Source organism: Bidens hawaiensis, unplaced genomic scaffold (assembly GCF_021521415.1).
Source record: "Bidens hawaiensis isolate Kalapana, Puna unplaced genomic scaffold, B.hawaiensis_p1.1 tig00041721_1, whole genome shotgun sequence".
Classification (NCBI taxonomy): domain Eukaryota; kingdom Viridiplantae; phylum Streptophyta; class Magnoliopsida; order Asterales; family Asteraceae; genus Bidens; species Bidens hawaiensis.
In genome coordinates this window covers 122,135-136,074 of record NW_027497388.1, presented here as the reverse complement: position 1 = coordinate 136,074, position 13,940 = coordinate 122,135, and positions in this window count along the sequence as shown.

The following is a 13,940-nucleotide window of genomic DNA, read 5'->3' as shown; positions in this document are numbered from 1 at the left end:
ACCTTTTCCTTCAACTAGGGTCCACAGACGACCCAGCAACGGTTTTCTTCAAAGAAACTACAGGGGAGCAAAATCTATAAAAATAAATATAAACGATCAAGAAAGACCAAGAATCAAACCTGTAGACGAGGAGAATTTTTCCGTGAGATTCTCACTGAGTTTCACCTTCTTTCGGATGGGAGAAAGAAGGCCCAAATTAAGCAAACTCACAAAAAAAACAGGTTTCTCAACAAGTTTCATAGACTTAGGAATGGCAGGCCAAACATTTAGAGTACCAACTTGAGGAGACTCAATTGGAACAGGTTCAACAACGGGACTATCTTGACGCTTCTTCTTCTTGCGGGCTTCTTGCCAAGAGAACTACTGAGATCAACAGACTCCTGAGACACGGGACCTGTCAAAAGCAAAACATGCGAATCAAGAGAAGAATGCGGGGAATCCATAGAGTCCTTACTACTCAATAAGATCATCTGCACACCATCGACGACCATAGCATTTAAAGGTCGAGGATTAAGAATCGGCGCACCAGCAACTTCAGCACCAACCGGCGGAAACACAAAATACTCACGGGCTTCTCCCCTCAGCAAATCCCGCCAAGTCATGGCCCCGGGTCCATCCTCAAAGAGTGAATTAATAACACTACCCATGCCTGAAAATAACAATAGAAGAACCAGAAAAGATAGATAACAGGCATAATGAAAAACACTCACATAAACCGTCGTGGCCATAGATAGGAGTTTTGTGAGGCTGAGACCAGACCCTACTCATCCCAGCAGCAACTAGAGCATATTCTTCAAAATAACAAAGAGGAGTCTCCCGCCCAGTAAGAGTTTCGTACCAAGATTGATCTTGGAAGTTGCACGGAGGATCATCCTTACTGGGAATGGAAGGATCTCGAATGGTCATTGGTACAGGAATGGCACTGGTGATGATAGAAAAAGAAGCGTTGCTTCCACTCATGGAGACTCTGCGAAGCCTCCCCAACAAAAGTCGCATCCTTGTCACGAAGGAGGAAACCATAGCAACCACCCTTGGTATACATTTTGTAAAGCACCAAAAATGTCAGGTCCCAACTTTTGATGTTCGATTCGGATCGGATCTTTAATTAATCATGTCATAACTCACACAAAATTAATCGTGTCGACAAGAGAGTTAATGACGGGTTACTATATTTAGAAAGATGACCGTTTGTTAAAGGCGGAATCAATAACAAACATACGGTTGCAATGAATATTCAAATACGGAAGGCACACGAAGGATTCACTTCAAATAATTTCCATTTATATAACATTAATCATACAAAAGGATAATCGATTTAGGGTTTTGGAAGGAATCCTAAGACAGCCGTCACACATAATATTCTCTAAATTAATGTGTCGGTCTTATCCGTATTGTGCTCTTGTGTGTTTTCGTGTCCCCCTTGTGTCCTCGTTTGGCGGCGTGCCCTAATTATTCTATTTATAGGCCTGCCAACCTAGGACAGCTGTCATTACTTCTAGAAACCCTATCCGATAGTACATATTCAATTTACATATTCAAAAATATACTAAGTGTAAAACAAGTCTTCCGGGTAGGCTTTTCATTAAACTTCAGTCTCCGAGTACGCAGTGTACTCGGTCTTCCTTCAGACTTGGTAAACATAGAAGTGTACTCGGAATAAGTTTCTGGGTAGACTTTACTTAAAGAATATTTTACCAAGTAAAATATTCACCGAGTAGACTTCAATCTTCTTGGATTTATCAAACTTTGCTCGACAAATCCTTACTAGCAACCTTGTTCTTCTATGATCCTGTTCGGCTCATTATCAGTTAAACATCTTATTGATAAGGCGTACTCGGGAGTACATACCTTACTTGAGCGGAACCTTACTCGAGATAACTTCAAGATATTCTATTAACTCATCAAGTATACTCATACCATAATTATTAAAGAATACCTTGCCCGGTCTTCCAAATACTTGGCTTCTTGGACTTGGTTGACCATACCTTACTCGGAAGAGTAAAATACTTGGTCTTGAAGAACAATCCTGCTTGACAAAGTGAACCTTGCTCGGATATGCCAAATTAATGAACCTTACTCGGGAAAACACTTAAAAAGCATACCTTGCTCGGATATCCACTTAAGAAGACTATTTGAAGTAAACCTTACCCGGGAGGCAAAATCTCGTACTCGGCTAAGTAAAAGCTTACTCGAAGGTCGAAGGTGTGCTCGGATTCAATACTTAGCAGTTTCTGAGGAGGTTGAGAAGATTCCAATCTTCCAAATTCTTAGTTTAGGTCAAATCTCCTCATTTGGGTCAAATTCTTGACCCAACAATCTCCCCCTAGATTGGAACACCTCAGCTGACCCAAAACACTCTATGGTTACTTACACTTAGCAAAATACACATCAAATTTCATAATCAAATTACATAAACATAATTACATAAGTAAAAGCTTGTCCGAAGACATTACAAAGCAAAGCCTATTCTATCTATTTTGTCTTTTCCTTTCATTGTAGGCTGCTTGTCTTCTCAGCTGGATTACAGATGCTGCCCTTTCTCTGAAGATATTGAGCACTTGGTAGTGAGTGTGTCCTTCTGGTATCACCAAGTCTCTTATATCAGCAAGATCATCATTGTGTAGGCATGTCAGATCTGCATCCTCTTTGATTGTTGCCAAGGCCTTTCCATCTGAGTTCCTCAGCACATAGTAGCCAGTGTCTTCTTTGTATTCAACTTCAGTAATGACACCGTTCTTCTGCACTGTATAGTTTGGCCTTGTCATTCTTCTTCCCAATCTTACACACGTATCCATGTTGGACAGTGGATTCTGATCTCGGACACTTATCTGGTAGTTTAGTTCAGCCATGTCCATTCTCTTCAGTTTCTCTGATCTTTTTGACTTGTGTAGTTGAATCATTCTCCAACTTCTCTTTTCTTTCAGAAACTTGAATCCCTTATCAGCTTCTTCATGTAAATACTTTGATAAGTCATTCATCTGTCTTCCTGCTGATCTGTCCCTGTTCCTGTAGTCATACAAGTGAAGTGTGGCCATTCTTCTTAATTGATCTTCATTATACTCACGGAAGTCACTTCTGACTACAATCTCTTTCAATAACCTGCTCTCCATGATCACTTTAAGAGAATCAGTGACTGAATCATAATACAACTCTCTGGGTAGATCCACATCAGATTGTGGTCTTGTTCTTTGTTGTACAGAGCCGCTTGATTCTCCCCTTCCTCCTTGGTCTCTTCCTCTTGGTAATCTTTGATGGATTGGAGGTCTGAATGGAATTGATTTCTTGGGCTTTTGAGGTCCCAAGTTGAATGTTTTCACATATATGGCTTCCACCATCTCAGTAGGAAGGTTTGCTATCTCCACAATGTCATGTCCTGCTGCCTCCAGTTCAATTAACATTTTGATCATTCCTGGAGTTCTTGCTAGTCCAGCAGGTACAAATCTGCCATCAGCATAATATCTGCGATTTTCTCCTTCCCTCAATGCCTTTTCCCACTCATCTTTTTGCAGATAGAAAAGAGTCTTCAAATCCTCTTTCTCCAAAACATTAAAATCTGCTTCAGTCATCCCTCTCTTATTTATCATTATGTTTCTTAGGATGCTGATCATTTCCTCATTCTCCCAAGGCATAAATGGTTCATTATCAGGTTTATCTTCAGGCTGTTCTGGCTGAGGGATCAGAGGTTGATCAGTTGTCTTTTCTTGTTCCATCTCCTTTTCCCTCATAGTCCTGAGTCTTCTTGTTCTTTTGGCAGGTGGCTCATCAGATGTTTCTTTTAAGATTGAGCTCTCAGTATAGACCCTTTTTAATTCTTTCTCTTTCCTTTTGGAATACTTGTCAAATGCTGCCTCTTTACTCAGATTTCTTACAACCTCAGGCTTCATGCCTTTCTCAATCAAATATCCACACATACCATCATATTTCTTCTTTAATTCTTCCAACTCCACCTTATCATCTTGTTTTACAAACTTTTCTGAAACTATCTCTTTCTCACTGTTGTAAAGATCTTGAATTTGGTCAGCAGTGTATTTTTCCAAGGCAGCTTCAGAATAGCCTCTAACTTTCAAATAATTTTTATAATGCTCAGTATTTTTCTTTCTCTTCTCAACCTTCTTTAAGACTTCCTCTGCATTGATTTCGATGTTGCCCCTTTGAATATAAGTCTCTTTAGCTTGAAGGGTCTCAGCAGTGGAGCTTGTATCAACTTTCTCACCTCCTTGATCAGGGTTGTCATCACCCTCTTCATCAGACTCCTCAGAGTCATCCTCCTCATCATCTGATAGATCAATCATGGCATCTATTTTGGGTTCATCAGAGGCAGGATGATCTGGTTCATCCATAGTTGGCACATCAGGGACACCTTGTATATGTTCACCAGGTCTTAGACTTTGTAAAGGTGTGGCCCTAATAGGACTTTGTTCAGATCTTCTTTTTCTTCTTTCATAAGTCTTTTCAAATCTTCTTTCTCCCCAGTTACTGGTAGGGTTCTTTCTCAAATCCTCCTTTACTTGTTCAGCCCATTTCTTGGCAGCCATAGACGCAATTGACTCGCCAATCTCTTCAGGTATTATCATGTTAGTAATTAGATTGGTTGATGGTTCAGCAGTCTCAGATTGTTGCTCCTGAAACTTGCTGACCACCCTTCCCAAAGAGTCATCAAACTCTTGATTTTTGTTCATATTCACCAAAATTTCAATCACCTCTTGATCTGCCACATCTTGAAATATCTCTTTTGCTGCATTGGCTTCTTTGATCAATAGGTCCTGCTGTGCTAACTCTTCTTCTGTCAAGGAATGGGCAATTGCTTCCCTTTCCATTGATTCTTTAATAAGTCTTTCTTTCTCAGCAAGAGCAGCAGCAGCAGCAGTATCTACAAAGGATACATTCTTCTCAACATATACAATAGGTTCATCATCAGTTGCTAAACCTTTTCCTTTTTCTTTCCTTTTCATCACCTGTTCTTCATCCTCTTGCTCATCATTTCCAAACTCATCAATCTCTCTCAATAAGTTTTCCAATTCAGAATCATGCTCTACCCTCTTGGAACTAGCTTTTTGATCATCATTTGGCTTAGTGTGTTCTAGTTCCTCAATATCAGCATTCTCATCCACATTCTCTATAGTCATCTCCTCATCCACAATCTCAGTCAATTCTTCTGTTAGCACATTCTCATCATCATCATCATTGATTACTTCTTCTCTCACTTCCATTACAGATTCATCACTAACATCATAATCATTCATAATCATTTTCAAACCATCAATATTTTCAACACTTTCAGCATCAATCATAACCACATCATTGTCATCTATATTCTCCCCCTGTTTTGGGGCAGCTGAGGTCTTCTCAACCTCCTGCACCAGGGTTTGAATCATCACTTCAGCATCAGCTAACTTTTTCAATAACAGTTCATTTTCACTTGTTAGCTTTTCATTCTTTCTTCTCAAATCATCATTCTCATCCCTAACCTCCTCAACTTGTCTTTTCAATTCATCATTTTCAAACATCAACTTAGCATTTCTTTGTAATATATCATCATGTGGACTTGTAGGGTTTGATGTAGTAAATGTTTCAAAATCAGGTTGGTTGGGGGTAGGGGTTTGTGGTGTTGGTGATTGATGTGAGTATTGTTGTGTGGATTTTTCTGGTTGGTCTAGGGTAAGGGTTTGAGGTGGTGATAGATGTGGTGAGGTTGGTGGTGGTGAGTGTGGTAGTGTAGGGATAGGTTGTTCAAGTTCTTCTCTGTGCTCCCCCTGTTCAAGTGCCATAATCTCCATCTCCATACCATCTCCACCTTCATTGCCATCAACATCATCATCAGAATCTCCTTCATCACTCTGATCATCACCCCATTCTTCCTCCTCTGAGCTCAGCTCAGGTACAGGCATTACAGCCAAATCATGGTTCAACAACCAAGGTAAGATTTCAAACGGAACATTTGCATCAAAGTTATTTGAGACACCTGGATTTTTTATTCTCTTGTAAGCATCAGGATCTTGGAGTTTATGTGTGACTCCAATTGTTGGTAAATCTTGTAAAGTGCTGTTGAAAATGATCTGCAGGAATCTTGGGTACTATAAAAATCTTTTGCTTTCTGGTTTCTTCAGATTCCCCACTAACCCATCAAAAATCATCTTGGAAAAATTAAATGGCAGATCAAAGATTGTTCTAACAGTGGCATTTGCTAGATCAAGGCTCATCAGAGTCCATGATCCCTTTCTCGGAGCAAATCCATGATTGATATGATGAATAAGAAATATGTATAGCATCGGAAACAAACCCTTCTGAAACTGTCCCTCATGGACATTTCCTTGATACCCCATCGTTTCTTTAAAAATCTTCAATAAGTGCTTTGTATTGAAGTTGATGTGATTGTGATCATCGTCATTTAGTCTCAAACATCTTCTGATCATCCTTTCAGTGATCTGTATCTCCTGTCTGGCCACGGTTGCTTCTATTCGTTTTCCATTTACATCTTCAACTAGCTCTGCTGATCTCCAGAAATCCAAGGAGTGATTTCTGTAAATAGTTGGGCTTTCAGTGAGAGTGAAGCTGATATTTGACCGTGCCATCCATAATATCATCCGAGCCATCGGTTCATTCTCTGGTGTAACTTGTAGTAACGCGCACATGTTGTGCTTTGGCTCAAAAACATACTTTGGCTCGTTATCTGCCATATCTGCAATACATAAACAAACACATTCAAAGTGAAATTAGACATAAAGTTCAGTACTTTAGACAATTTTAGTGTATAAAAAATGAAGAATATAGGGAGAAATCTTCAAGAACCTGCTCTTCGACAAATTTATAACATAAACACATAAACAGAGTGTTAGTACTCGAATACATAATCAAGTCACATTACAATCTAATCGTGATCGAAAACATAATATTTAATGCATACCGAGTCGGAATTAGAAGGCTGACAAAAATTAGGGTTTGGATTAATGTTGAATTCGATAAGTCGGATATGTTTCTTAGTGAGGAAGGATTTGCAGTGGAAGGAGAGAGAGATAGTGAAATAATGTTGAAAAATTTGCCTAAGTCCCTCTTTTATACTTATTTTGAAAGTGGGTTTTAAATGTCTTTTGTCATTTTGTGAATTATTAGCTGTCACCCAGTAACATTATCCACTTGATATATTAAGTACTTTTAATTTCATTTAAGATCATAAGACCTTACTCGAAAGCTTAATATATCCAAAGTCTACTCGGTCTACTTCCACTAACAAACCTTACTCGGTCAAACTTTACTCGGAATAATTTTCAATTTAGAATATACAAAGTTTGCCCGAATTCTTTTATTTTCAAACCATGCTCGATTAAGTAAATTAATTTAAAGTTAAATCATTGATGATGAAAGCTTACCTGAAATACTTGATTTCATGAGAAATAAATCACAAAGCAAATAATCAAGTATAATCATCAAAAAAACATTCTTAATAAGAATCAATTAAGACCCTCACAAAGAATTCCCAAATTCAAATTAAAATTTATCTAGCATTAGCCCTAATAAAAATTATAAACAAATTTTTATCATACTCACTCACATATTCAATCAACGCATTCATTCAAGTATGCTTTTACACATAGTGTGCTCGAGCACTCTTACAAATGTAAAGTGTGCTCGGACAACAAACTTAAGCGGAGTATACCCGAATAACTTTCAGATAGTACAAAGTGTGCTCGAAAAGAAATTCTAGCAGACAGTGTACTCGGAAAGTTAAAGTTTGAAATTACCAAGTATATTGAAGGAACACAAGTGTACCCAAAATATAAAGTGTGCTCGGAAAACAAAGTTTGCCTGAAAACACTTGTAATTTCAAAGAAATCATAAACACACATATCACAGAGCATGCTCGGAATGAAATTAAACACACAAAAAAACATTTAAGTGTGCTATAGTCTAAAAATTTCATAGAGCTTGCTCGAAAATCCTAAGTTAGCACTAAGCTCGCTAGGATAAACACATTCAATCATCAGGTATGTCCTTACTCGAGGAAACTCAACATATCAAACCATACCTGAAACATGACAAACTTAAACAGTAACATCTAAGTGTGCCCGGAAAGATTAACAAGCCTTTCCTAATAACATATTCACACAAAGCTTACTCGGTGTACTTACTCAAGTTCACAAAGTTTGCTTGGAAACACAATCAGCATATAACATGCATAGCTTACTCGAAACCAGCATATAACATGCATAGCTTGCTCGAAACAAGAATTTCTTGTTAAAAGATAGCTAATTTAATCACATAATCATCTCAAGACTTCAAGCTTACTTGGGAAGGTGAGTGCAACAGTGTACTCTACCCGAAAAGTGTAAACACTTCAAAGTATGCTCGAAAATCATAAAGTTAGTCAGAAATGACTAAGCTTACTCGGAAAGTTTGAAAATTATCAACCTTATCCGAAACAACATATTCACACATAGACAACTGTTTTGTACTCGGAAAGGTTAAACCTTACCCGAAAATACATATTCAAACAGTTTGTGCTCGAGAAGGTTATAAATCATCAAACCTTACTCGAACTTACATATTCACACATAATCAACTGTTTTGTACTCGGAAAGGTTAAACCTTACCCAAAAATACATATTCAAACAGTTTGTGCTCGAGAAGGTTATAAATCATCAAACCTTACTCAAACTTACATATTCAGCCTATTTTAGGCAAAATGCAACACTTTTTGACTTAAACCACTTTTCAAAGACATTTCTAAATTATGTATCATTTCAGAACATAGTTTAAGAGCAAATGGTGCATTTAGAGATCAAATTTCAGTTATACTTCACTTCAAAACAATTTCTTTTATAAACTGAAAAGATCTCAGGAATGGGATCATATTTACTAAGTAGCTTTCTCAATACTTCACTCTCAGCATTATTATGACAACTTAGATAGGTTAACAGCAGGTATAAACTTAGCATGATTTTCATCTTTTTGGTGATATGATTAAGGTTCAATTTAAGCATAATGCAATAATGGTCAACACTGTGCTCTGATGCCTCATATCTCTTCTCAAAGCTTATTTGGCTTTCCCCAGATCACCCCAATTTGACTCCAACCTCCTGTATTTGGTCAAAAATAGTTTTTGTATGACAGAACTTATTGTATTTTTGGACTTTTGATATTCAATCATGTATAGAGGTTGAACGTTGGACTTACAGTTAGCAACATGCCTTTCATTCAAGATGAGACAGATTTTGTCAACATCTTTGTAGTTCTTGTTGTAACCCTCTTGTTTGATAAAATATTTAAAACATTTATCAACTTTTGGTTGATTTATTCATTCTTCCCCTTGTTTTTTTTTTTTTGATATTTTCACAAATTTTCTTAAAGTATGTTCTTTGTCATATAAAAAAAATGTTTCATTTTGGTTGACCAAATAACAACAGGCTCGTGTATGACTGGGTAATCACTTTTCTGCCATATCATTCGGAGAGATCTATTTTGAGACATGCAAAACAACTATGCATCTCCACATAAAGATTAGCATAATCATTATGTTTATATCACCTTAGATTTTACACCATCATGAGAAAGTAACCATACATGTTAATGACTATACTAAGGCCTTTTTAGCCTATTAATTCCATATGATCAGCTAAGTAGTCAATGTACTATCATTTCCCATTAAACACAGTTTAATATTCAATCACCCCAATACCTCTTCATTGTCAGGTTAATGGCTATCCTGTTTGACCAAAGGTGGTCAACAGGACCAAACATACATGTGAATATATGTCCTATCAAAGTCAGAGTTATTGACATAGTTTTAAGTGAAGGTATAAGAAACAAGTCATAATTGCCCCAAATGCATTCAGTTTTCAGGTCAATGGCTATCCTTTGAATCTATAGAGATTTAAGGACCAAACATATACAGGTGCATGTCCTTCCAACTGGGCAAATGACATAATTTTCAGCAAAAATAACTACTTGAGACATTTCCCTATAAAAATCCTTCTTTTAAGCTTCTTAAAAGCTTGAACTGAATAATCTTATCATATCTCTACACCATTAATCAACTTGCTCATGTTTTGACCAAAATATAGTATCTATGCAAAATTCATTATAAATTTCATTGAATCACTTAATTTTGACATAGAACACATTTTGACACAAACAGTTGCTTCACATACTCAAATCTTAATCATTCTTTCATCATCAAGAAAAACACATTGTACTAACATTCAATGTCTATTCTATCTTAACAACTTCAGAAGATCAGATTAAGAACATATTCAAGTAACCATAAACATGTGATTACTCATGACATTATATAAGCAATTAATCTCACCTAAACAGATCAAACTACTTATCATAACATCAGATCAGTTAACATGATAGTCAAGAATTATCATCGATGTCAAACAAATTACACAGATAGTTACTTAACCACCTATCAGTTAACTTCAAAACAGTGACATAATCAAAACATATTCAATCAACATTCAGTTGAAACATATTCAATATGTGTAATCTCTAAGAAAATAATCAGTTATCACAGAGAGACACACATAGAAACAGTTAAGTCACGTAGCATAGAACATACTCAGTAACATATTCAGCAACATATTCAGCAACATATTCAACATGTGTGACCTCTTCTAAAATATTCAAGTAGCACATAGAGGTAGACAACCAAGCACACATCCTTAATCAGATTTCATCAGAGTTGATCATTCCCAGGGCTTTCAAAAGAAAGTTGAACCTGGTTCTATCAAGTGGTTTGGTGAATAGGTCAGCCAGATTATCACTTGTATCAACTCTTTGCATTTCAATAAAACCTTTTTTCACTGCAATCTCTGATGAAGTGATGTCTGATTTCAATGTGCTTAGTCTTAGAATGTTGCACAGGATTCTTAACAGTAAAATATGCAGCAGTATTATCAATCAGAATAGGGGTGTTTAGAAAATTTAAACCATAGTCCAGCATATGATTCTGAATCCAGAGAACTTGTGCACAGCAGGCAGATGCAGCAACATATTCAGCTTCTGCAGTGGAGATTGACACTGTGGTCTGTTTCTTGCATTGCCATGACACTAGCCTTTCACCCAAAAACTGGCATCCCCCTGATGTTGACTTTCTACTCATATTGCATCCATCATAATCACTGTCTGTATATGCAATCAGATCAAAAGATTGGTTCTTTGGATACCAAATCCCTAAGTCTGGTCTTCCCTTCAAATATCTGAATATTCTTTTCACAGCATTCATGTGGGAGACTTTTGGATTTGATTGGAACCTAGCACATACACAAACAGCAAACATGATATTTGGTCTTGTTGCAGTCAGATACATCAGAGATCCAATCTTGGCTCTGTATTCATGTTCATCAACTAACTCCCCCTTTTCATCAGCTATCATCTTTTCTTTGGTGTCCATTGGAGTTGAGGCAGCCTTGTAATCATGACAGTTGAACTTATTCAAAATGTCCTGCACGTACTTAGCTTGGTGAATGAAGATTCCTTCATCCTTTTGTTGAACTTGCAGTCCCAGAAAGAAATTCATTTCACCCATGGAACTCATGCTGTACTTGGACTTCATCACCTCTTCAAACTCCAAACACATATTTTCATTTGTAGATCCAAAGATGATATCATCAACATAGACTTGTAAAAGCAACAAATCTGACCCTTTTCTTCTGTAGAAGAGTGTCTTGTCAATGGCTCCCCTTGTGAAGCCATTTTCAAGTAAATGAGTTGATAACTCATCATACCATGCTCAAGGAGCCTGATGCAATCCATAAAGGGCTTTGTTTAACTTATACACCCTGTTTGGATACATAGGATCCTCAAAACCTGGTGGTTGAGCCACATACACTTCTTCATCAATCTTTCCATTAAGGAATGCAGATTTGACATCAAGCTGGAATACTTTTATGTTCTTTGAGGCAGCATATGCAAGAAAAATTCTTATGGCTTCCAGTCTTGAACTGGTGCAAACACTTCCTCAAAGTCTATCCCTTTCTTTTGAAGACATCCCAGTGCTACAAGTCTAGCTTTGTTCTTAATCACCAAACCCCTTTCATCCCTTTTGTTTCTGAACACCCATTTGGTTCCAATTGCATATCTGTCATGTGGCTTCTCTACAAGATCCCATACATGTAAATCTCTAAACTGGGCCAATTCCTCTTGCATTGCCTCTACCCAACTATTTTCTTTTAAAGCTTGAGCAATATTCTTTGGTTCTAATTGGGATAGAAAGCAAGAGTACAGACAGATGTTTGCTATCTCAGAATGACTTCTTGTTACTCTTTCATGCAAGTCACCAATGATATTTTCAGCAGGATGATTCTTTTCAACAGTAGGAGTTTGTATTATCATATTTGTAGATAAATTTGTGTCAAGATTTGTTTCATTTATTTCAGGTTCTTCAATGATCAAATCAGCTTCTGCATCATGAAACTCTGGTGCTTCATCATTGTTTTGTCCTGAAGTAGATGCACCATTGTTTCCCAGATTCAAACTTTGAAACAAGTCTTGAAATCTTGTTGTGGAAGCATTCTCAACTTCATTTGATTGGTTGCTTGTGTCACTCCCATTCTGAACATGATCATTTTGTACATAAGGACTATCTTGACTTGTCATTTCCTGGTCTTGTTCAATGTCATTGTTTGAGGAGCTTTTCACAAAAGTGTATTCCTTTTCTTTCCTAGCAACCTTTTTCCACAACTCTTCCAAGTCCAGTTCTTTCTTCTTATTTTCTTCAAGTACACTGGTCTTGTAGAATGTATCATCAAAGTCTTCAGAATAAATCTTGAATGACTTTATTAACTTTTCATGATCAAACAGCCATGTTGCACCACTGACTGTATTGAATTGATTCTTATTAAAAATAATGTCAGATGACTCTATCACACTCATGTGATCTTTCACATAAACTCTGTATGCCTTTGAGTGAGTAGAATATCCAACAAAGAAACAATCTAGTGACTTAGTTTGAAACTTGTTCAAATAGTCTCTAGTGTTCAATAAAAAACATTTGCAGCTAAAAGGGCTTGAAGAACTTGATGTAAGGCTTTCTATTGTTGAAAATCTCATAAGGAGTTTTATCATGCCTTTTGTTCACAAGCACTCTGTTCTGAACATAACAAGCAGTGTTGATTGCTTCAGCCCAGAATGTGACAGGTAAGTTAGCATCAGCCAACATGGTTCTTGCAGCTTCTATTAGTGTTCTGTTTCTCCTTTCTGCAACACCATTTTGTTCAGGAGTTCTTGGAGCTGAAAATTGTTGCATTATTCCTTTCAGAGCAAAAAATTCTTCCATAACTCCATTCTTGAACTCAGTACCATTGTCACTTCTCATCATCTTGACTTTCTTGTTCAGTTTATTCTCAATCATTGTGACACAACTTTTGATCAACTCAGCAGTCTCATCCTTGGTACTTAGGAAATAAACCCAAGTATATCTTGAATAGTCATCAATGATCACCAGACAGTATCTCTTCTTTCCAATACTTGGCACACTCACAGGACCAAAAAGATCCATGTGAAGTAACTCAAGTGGTTGATCAATTGAGTTGATGAGCTTTGTCTTATGAGTAGACTTGTGTTGTTTTCCCTTCTGACATGAGTCACAGTGATCATCTAACTTGAATTCTTTTGTAGGCAAACCAAACACATGTTCACCCTTGACCAGTCTATTCATGTTCTTTAAGTTTACATGACACAGTTTCCTATGCCACAATTTTGACTCATTTTCAGTGGCTTTGGAAACAAAACATGCACCACCTCTTGAAATAGCTTCTTTCATATTCAACTCATACAAGTTGCCATTTCTTGGTGCCATCATCATAATCATTTCAGGTGGGATCACAAACTCAGGTTTTAAGATGAAACAATGAGAATCATCAAAACTGACTTTGTAACCCTTATCACACATTTGAGATATACTCAACAAATTGTATTGTAGTCCCTCAACATGAAAGACA